Source organism: Choloepus didactylus, chromosome 7, assembly GCF_015220235.1.
Source record: "Choloepus didactylus isolate mChoDid1 chromosome 7, mChoDid1.pri, whole genome shotgun sequence".
Lineage (NCBI taxonomy): Eukaryota > Metazoa > Chordata > Mammalia > Pilosa > Megalonychidae > Choloepus > Choloepus didactylus.
This window is the reverse complement of record NC_051313.1, coordinates 120,433,677-120,443,247: the sequence shown is the minus strand read 5'-3', so window position 1 is coordinate 120,443,247 and position 9,571 is coordinate 120,433,677. Positions and strand designations below refer to the sequence as shown.

General features: G+C 39.6%; 1 pseudogene; it reads right to left on the bottom strand.

Moving 5' to 3' along the window:
* Nucleotides 1–928: 928 nt before the first annotated feature.
* On the bottom strand, nucleotides 929–2,827 carry LOC119539488 (annotated as a pseudogene).
* Nucleotides 2,828–9,571: the final 6,744 nt, after the last annotated feature.

Here is a 9,571-nt window from a genome sequence, read left to right as displayed (position 1 = left end):
TGAAGATCAATTTGAATCCTGGCCAACCTGCTGCCTATCCCCATGGCCCTGCATCAACTCTTACAGTAAGAATATCCTGATACCCTGGAGTCCTAGCTCCTGATAACCTTATTTACTCTTGTAATCCTGCAACATCTAAAATTTGAGGTTGAGCCATTACTTTAGACAGTGCCTAAAGTCACTAGGGAAAATTAACCAAGGTACAAAATCAAAATTATTCTTGTCTTGAGCCCTACGTCTGGCACCAATTGTCACCGGTTCATCTCTTTACACCTCAAACCTATGATCTCCCTTAGAAAAGGCCTGAGCCTTATCAGGTCATCATTCAATCCTTTAGGGCTTCATCACATAACCACCCACTCAATTAAGAGTGTATTGGACTGACAATAGCTTTAAAGTAAAGAGCACTCAAGACAAGAATTCGACTTCAACACATTTTTACTAAAGGAGCACTTAAGGTAAAAGGACCAAGTTTACAATGTAAAAATTAATTGATACATTACCAAGCCTGGGAGCCCCTGCTCTTCCAGATGCAGCTGGACGTGAGATAAGAGAGCTCCCCCTTGTCTGAGTTACTGAGAAATTATAGCACTTTTTGATTTACATTCAATCAAATCATAGCTGTTTTTACATTTGAATCATGTGTGATTCACAAAGCGTCCTAAGCCATAAGTGGTTCATGAAGTGTCTTGATCCATGAATGATTCAGGATCAAAGGAGAGTATCCACAGCATTACCAGAGACTTAGCCTTGAATGTCTGAAAAACTCTACTGATAATATTCCTACTAATTAAGCTATGACTTCTTGTAAGTGCAATATAACATTTTTTACTTATGAAATCTAAACAATTAGAAAAGAGATTACTATTATTTATCTCTAAATTATAAAGTTTTCTTATTTTATTTTACAATTAGTTTAGCCATTACATCATGTTGATAAACATACATTTGATTAGAACTGTATTCAGTCTTGCTACATTACTTATGATTTATCTATGATTAAGGTAACAGCTACAGTCCCATCTTGATTTCTTTTTACACAGAGGACTAGAGAGTTAAATATTATCTATATGTAAGTAGGTTGAGAAGGCCTTTCTGCTTTCTCAAAAATATTCAGTTTTTTTAAAACTCTTTAGCTTCTCCTTCAGTATAATCTAAAATAGGACTTGAAGGGTACAAATCCTCTTCCCAGTTATTATAGTAAGGCCTTTCCAGTTTTTAATCATTTGGAAATGGTACTTGAGTGTTTTTAGGTAAAAGTTCTGTTAAATATGCTTTTACATCAGAAGGAATAGCTGGTTCTTCACTATCAGAACAGAAAGCATCAGGTGGTGTATGAGAGCAGCATACAGATGAAGTCAGCATCCTCATTGTCAGATTCCTCAGTAGAGATATGATCCTGTGATATTCCCTAAGTCAAATACATACACATCCGCAAAAACACTGCGTGAAAGAAAGCTGCCATACACAAGATGTTCAATCTCAAATTCCTAAGGGGAACAACTGCTGAAACAGGAATTAACACAATAAAGCCAGCAACAGGTATAACAGTCTTAAAAATGGATTCTTTAAATGCTGTGTGGCACAAAGCTACATTATATAAAGTACTGCTATGTATGAAGGACGAAGTCTGTACAGCTTTTAGCAAAAATGCTTTTCCAGAAAAGCAAATCAAAATGCAATCAGCAGATCTAGGAGGCTGCAGCTAGACATCAGAACTGCAGCTTCTCATATCTGTGCTAGGAAAGCCTATTTTCCAGCACAGTTTAAAATTTCAGGACAAAACAGGCATTTTTAACAATTCTTACATTACTTCACCCATTTTAAGTTCTCTGTTCCTTTTTACCCACACCCTGTAAATCGGCAGGAACCAGCAGAAAGATGGTGACTTTCAGAATTGACTGTTTTACTTTTCTCTCTCTGGCAAGACTGTCAAGGAGCCTGGATATTTCAGGCTCACAGGCAGCCATGAACAGTGTCCACTGTGGTCAAAGAACTTAGCCATGGACTTGGTGAATTCGGCCTCCCGTTGCTGCTTTGTTCTTCCACTGATAATGGTTAGCTTCAGGGTGTATTTGTCCTCAACCCTTTTGAGACTGGAGGACAGTTGCCAAATATCATTCAGGATCCATCCCTGTAGGATCTTTTTTATGGGCCACAAGAAAGATGCTCTTCTCCTTATATGATCTGTAAAGGGTCAGGATCCCCATCATCACAAAACAGGAAATGACACACAAAACCACAACAGACTTGGACTCTGGAAGGGGGTGCATAGAATCCAAAATCAAAGCTACTATGGCAAATAAAATAAAATAAAATAAAATAAAAGATAAAAAAGAAAAGCAGACCATAAATGGTGAGCGACCATCAATTAGACCAAAATTGTTCACATATTTTTACTTTTCCGGAAAAACATTTTTGGTAGAAGAATCTAAAAAATTTTTCATAGCTGATTCACCTCACTTGCCAATTTTTACAAGCTTAACATCAGTCTCCCACTTATCCAACAAGCCACTGCGGCTACTGCCTGTTCCTCTGCGGGGGCCACAGCAGTCCCGGCACTGCCTCTGCCACCACCACTTCTCTCACCCTGTGCAGCCGCTGCAGTTATCTTGTCCACCTCAGCTCTACCAATGAGTGCTGAACATACAAACATTTCTCCAATGCAGCCAAAGTTACTCAGAATTTTATTTTCCACTTGAAGAAGAGATTAGCTTAATCTCTGAAAGACTTTTGTCCAAAATCCAGCTCCCCTATTTTGATCTAATTTTGGAGCCGAAATATACCATGTGAAATTGCAGCCATATGCAAGACACATGCTGTTTCCTTGAGCACAGTGGAAGGACCATGTGGTACTTCCGGAGAGCTGTAGTGGAGATCCTGGCATCCTGCTAAGTATGTATGTAGCACATCTATGTCAAGTGATGGAAAGTGTCCGCAATGGTGTTTCTACTAGAACAGTCCCATGATGTGTCACCTTTTTCCTGACTACATTTCATAAAAATGCATTGTCTTTGGACCTGTGACTTTTGTGTCTGCTTCTCTGGAAGTCTAAGAGGTTATGTGAATCAATAATATTTCATAAATGTCCTTCTGCTTCAGCTTACTCAAATGTTTTCTGTTTTTTGCAACAAAAACTCCTGATGAATATGATGATCACTGCATATAGGATTGCCGGCATTACTGGTTCAGCGAGGTAATAGGAATCTGAAACTGGGTGCCTGGATTGCTTGGACCAACACCAATGAAAATATGATTTCCAATAGAGAATAGAACAGTGCTACTCCATGACTTACACTAGTATAATAGTTATGGAATTACCACCTGTATTCACCTGAAATGAAATGTCCATGGGACTGAGCAACTCATTCTGTAAACCATAATGAAGGGAATGAGAGATTCCAAGGTTTCCAAGCACATAGTCTGGCCTCTTCTAACTGCTGAAGAAGCTAAAGAAACTTCTTAAATTCTTGGTATGAAGTTCAAATGGAGAACGAAGGAGTTTCTGTGCTACCTAAAAAATAATCTATTTCTTATAGCCAACAGGGCTGAAGTAGTCAAAACTTAAATGCATTCTCTGACCCTTTGTAGTTGTGAAATGACAACATATTCTTAGTCTTACAGTTAACACAATGTATTAGCTTTGCCAATTTAACACATTGGTTGAAAAAGGATGAAAGACCTCAAATTGTAGAAGAGATTTTGGATTTAAATCTCCTCAGACAACAGAGCCTCTTTCAACCACAAAGTAAGCTCTGTCACCCGTGTGACGAGGCTCTTTCTGAGTTGAAGGTGAATCCTGAAATGTGCTGACCTGAGCGGTGACTTGACCTTGGAAGGGGCAGTGCATTCTCCCCTGCCCCAGCCTAATTGTTCTCCACTGATTCAGATTTATACCCATAGTCAGAGCAAAGTGTAAATAAGACCGCAAATTATAAAGTCAAGTTCCAGAGGAGGTTTACACAAAAAAATTATTCGAGTTCAGTTAATTTCACCAGCAAATAAAAATGCCAGAATACATGTAAAAAATGTCTCTAGGGAGAGAGGAACATAATTAGATTGAACTGAGTATACTGGGATGGGGGAACCAACCAGAGATTCTGGATTCATTGTGATACCTTGAGCAGCAGAGGGTAGTTCAAAATTTTGAGTTGGTTTAAAACTTGACTCAGTGATGGTCTAACTAATGAGATTAGATGCCAGAAATTCTTCAGTATTGGGGACAGGAAGGATCAAAAACTATGGACACAGGGATGCTGAAACAGATGTGCATGAACCACCAGTTCCACCCCCTGTGTCTCTCACAAGGAACCAAAAGATTCTCTCTTCTGCAGCCTGAAAAACCTTGGTTTTCAGGGAGCAGCTGCATCTTTGAAACACTGGATGACTCTTTTCTACAGGACTCTGGGGCAATGGAAATGCCCTGATATCAGTGGGTGAAGGGAAGGCAGAGGGTGGAGAGGCTGAGGCACAGACACTGTGGTTTCCAGACCAGGCATCAAGTATAAGTCATGTGGATACAGGAAAAAGCAAGGAAAAAACAGAAAGCCTTTCACCCAGGACAAAATCATTAATTTTCCCATTCTTATTCAAAGATTATTAACCATGGAGACTTTTATTCCATCTCTAGATTCCTCATTATCTCCTAAACTCTTTCCCTTCATGAATATGCCCCCAAACATTCCATGATTAAATTAAATTAAATTAAATTTAATTTAATTTAATTTAATTTAATTTAATTATGTACCTCCTTCTTGATATTAATAAAAATAAATCATATAAATATGAAAGACAAGTTTATGAATAAAGTAAAATTACTAAAAAAATTATTAGAACATCTTTGAAATATTGGGCTAATAAGCTTAAACCACAAAATAATAGAACAGATAAATTTTTCTACATCAAATCTTAAATGTTGATCCTTCAAAGGACATATGTACATGTGTAAGAGTGTGGTATGAGTGTGTCTAATCATCCCATGCAAATTTTCAAATAAAATTCAGTATTGAAGGGTTAGAAAGCTTCTGTTTCCAGTCATGACAGAGTAGCTGGTTTTAAATTTATCCTTCCATTGTAAGTGAGTATAAGATCTAGACGAATCATATACCACAGTTTTTGCAGCAAATGGACAGCAACCAGCATAGGGCTATTATCCTTGAGAGAATGGAAGCAACTGAGGTGAGCCTCATATTTACACCAACTTTATCCCTAAAAACATTTTTCTAACAACATTGCAGGAAAATGCAGCCCAAGCTGAGATAATCAGTCTTACTGGGCAAAGGAAATACAGCTCACATTCAGAGTTGGCAACATGGCTGGGATGTGGAGGACAGAGTATGGGAGAAGAGGGAGCTAAAGAGAATAAATCCTAAAAATTGACACTACTAACCTGCATGGGCTCCAGGTGATACTCCAAGAAACCCAACAGAGAACAGCTGCTGGGGACTGCAGTGCTAAGCAGTTATTTCACAGCCTGCACAATGCTGAGACAATATTAGAGTTTTAGCCCACCCAGAGGAAACAACCCAGGCTTTCAAATGAAACAGCAAGAAGGTGAGGCTCTAAGAGAAAGGAACATTGCCTTGATGTAAGAACCAAACTGAACTAGACCAGCCTTAACAAAGTCTAAAATCAGCCTCAACACAATCTGAGTCTTCTGTAATTTAACAAATGATTTTTTTATCAATTAGTAGCTGCCAAAGCAAATGTAAATGATCTCTGGAAAAGTGGAACATAACCCAGAGAGTCCCTAGCACCTCACCCACAGTGTCTAGCTTGCAAAGGAGGAAGAAACATGTGAGCAATAGAGATAAAACAATCAACAGAAGCAGACCCAGAGATGAGCTGGGTATTGAAGCCAAACAAACAAACAAAAACAAGGACTTACTGTAATTAATATGTAAAAGATAAGAGAAAAGATGGGCAAAATGGATGAAAAGATGGGAAATTTCATATCCTAATTATAATCTATAAAGTAGATTTCAAATGGACATTCTGGAAAGCTCATCCTTTCTCTAGATTTTAAAATCACTTGTAAGGTATTCACCTGTCAAACCTATTTCTCCAGCCCAGACATTTCTGGTGTTGTCATCCCTGGGAACCTGTTAGAAACAAACCATCTCAGACCCACCCAGGCAGGAAACAGAATCTCTGGGGTGAGACTCAGGCACCGTGAGGCAGGCTGGAGCTTGGGAAGCACTGTGCCTGAGTGTTTCTCTTCTAGAAGAAGGCAATGAGGAATTGGTTTAGGTACAGATTTCCTAAACAAAAATCCACAAAGTACAAACTATAAAGAAAACCTTGATGGATTTGACTACTTCAAAATTACAGATTTCAGATAAATTAGGACATGAACAACAAAGTTTATGGAGACCTGAGAGACTGGGAAAAGATGCTTTCAATGTCTAAAACCAAGAAGGGCTCATATGTAAAACACACAAGGTTTGCTTCAAGGCCTGTGTCTGTGATCATTCCCGTGTTCAGTGGTAGGTGTAGCTGTTGGTGAGGGGCTCAGTGGGGGTGTCGACCAGAATGACCACATGTGGCCATTGTTTGTTTAAGAAGAAAGATCTGAAATCTATAATTTTCACCTTTGGGAACTAGAGTAAAAAAAAAGAGTGAACTAAACACAAAGCTAGCAGAAAAGAGAAAATAATATGGATTGGAATAGGGATAAATGAAATAGAGAATAGAAAAACAATTGAGAGAATTTACAAAACCAAAAGTTGGTTCTTTGAAAAGAGCAATAAAATTGACAAACCTAGCCAAATGGACAAAGGAAAATTAGAGATGACACAAATAACTAAACTCAGTAATGAGAATGGGGACATTCCTGCTGATCTTGCAGAATTAAAAAGGAGTATAAAAGAAAACTATACAGAATTCTATGCCAACAATTAAGATAATCTAGATTAAATGGACAAATTCCAAGAAACACAGAATTTATGTAATTTTTAAGTGCCTCCATTAATTTATACTTTACAGTGCATCTATTTTGTTCCTGGGATTATGCCCCAGCGATATCCTCCCCCAGGTCTACAAGCAAATCCAGAAGACGATTTTCATTTCACTGTTGTAACAGCTCGAAAGAGATGCAAGCACAAAAGTAGCTGTCACCTGGGGAAAGATTTCCTTGATTCTGCCAATCAGCCATCCAAACCCAGGGCTCCATGTCAGCTGTTCCCCCTGCCTGGAGCTCTCTTGTGCCCTGTATCTGCACGGCCCAAATCCCTGACTGCACTAGCTCAGATGTAGCCATCACCAAGGGGTCCCATCTTGTCAGCAGCTTTTAAAATCTCACCCCACCCCTGAGCACTATGGAGCCTCCATGATTTTTTTTTCTGTAACACTCATTAGTCGCTCAGTACACTATATAGGTTTTATTATTTTTGTATTTATTACATATTGACTGTCTCTCCTCAGTAGAATATAAGCTCTCCCTTAGGAAGGGATTTTTGAGTTTTAGTTCAAGCACCCAGCGTTCATGGTACATTGTAGGTACTCGGTAAATATTTATAGAATGAGAGAATGCAGGAGTCAGAAGAGAACTAGATTTAAGTTCAGAAACATGAAATGATATCACAATTGTTCCACTTTGGATATATTGTGTCTCCCCAAAAGCCATGTTTTATTTCAATATTGTGGGATATTTGGATTAGGTTGTTTCCGTGGAGATGTGACTCACCCAATTGTAGGTGAAACATTTTGCTTAGATATTTCCATGAAGGTGTGGCCCCAGCCATCCCTGGCAGATCTTAATTAGATCACTGGAGTCCATTAAGAGAGATCAGGAGCAAATACAGGTGCTGATGCTAAGAGATGTTTGGAAATGTTAAGCTAAGAGATGAAGCCCAGCGTTTGCCCCAGGGAAGCTAAGAGAGGACTCCTAGCTGCTTAGAGAGAAAACCACTGGAATCAGAAGCTGAAAGTAATGCAACCAGGGAGCAAAGGACCAGCAGACACCAGCCACGTGACTTCCAAGCTAACAGAGGTGTTCCAGACACCATTGGCCTTCCTTCAGTGAAGGTATCTTCTTTTTGATGCCTTAGTTTGGACACTTTTATGGCCTTAGCACTGTAAATTTGTAAACAAATAAACCTCCTTTTAAAGGCCAATCCATTTTCTGGTATTTTGCAAAATGGCAGCATTAGCAAACTGGAAAACAATGTTGTGGTGAAGCATTATGAAACAAAATGAGCCATAATAAAATAACATTTATGTAAAATACATCACTTCTATAGAAATATGTTGTATTTTCATAGTGACTCATGTGTCTACTTCCACATATGGAAGGCAGAGTAAAATGAATACATTCACACTCTAACCAGGGGCACCTGGGGCAGAGAAGGTGAGGACAGAGTTTTCAGTGGGGAAACAAAAAGTGGCCTGGCACATTCCAGTGACTTATTGTGCCATAATTGATGGGTTGAGTCAATCAATTCTATGATTCTGAGGTCCTGAAACAAAAACTGTGCCACAAATCTGCATCCCATCCCCAGTCTGAGCAGTGGGACCTGGAGCTCCTTGGTGACCGTGAGACCAGGCAAGGCTCAGAGTCTGCCCAGCATCCCTGCAGGCTGTGGAAGCCCTCTCTGCTCCCCTGGGTCTCCTGCATCGAGGGGAGTGGGCTCTGCCAGGGGTGGGGGCTCAGCATGAGGCCCACCTGCCTCCTGACCCTGCAGAGCAAGTAGGACCAACAACTCCACAGAGGCTAGGGCCGAGGCCAGATGGGCACTGACACCCAAAGAGCAATTCTCTGCAGGGAGGAGGCAGTGGTGGGAGGAGCAGGGAGGGCAGAGCTGAGGAGGACGAGGGGGAGGACCCAGAAGGCAAAGCGCTGGGCTATCTCTGGTCCTGCCATCCTGAGCAGGTTGCTCTGGGCACCACTCACACACTTAGAGACTGTGGAGGACCCCACAAAGCCTTTGCTTCTGGAGGTTTACCTGTGGATATTTTCTACAATGGAAACTGAAATGGAAAAATGTTTAAAATATTTATATTTAGTTCATTTTTAGATAATAATAATAAATGTATAAACATAAATGACATGTTTTCAGGAAAATTAATTGCATTTTCCAAATAAAATAAAAGACACTGAAAAGAGTGGCAATGTTTTACAGTTCTTCAAATATCTTATTTTTTTTTACAAGAAATTTTATTTTGAGATAAATTCAAACTCATGGGAACAGTTGCAAAAACAGTGCAAACCCCATACATACAACTGCAGCATACCCCAACCCCACTCCCCCGATACCCCAATCCACCACCTTTAACGTCCTGTCACACCACCATTTCTTTCTTTCTTTCCCTCCCTCCCTCTCTCCCTCCCTATCATCCATCATCTATTGCTCTGTCTTCTGAACATGAGAGCAAGCTGCACACATCCTTGAAAAAACAATATAATTCACATATACATTTCCCATGGACAAGAACATTCTTTTATGCAATCCCATTAAACACAGCTAAGAAGTTCAAGAAATTCAACCTTGAAACAAAGCTTACATTCTATATTTCCTTTTCCTTTTTTTTTTCCTTATGTCCCATCTGTGTCCCTTTGAGCATCCTCTCCTCC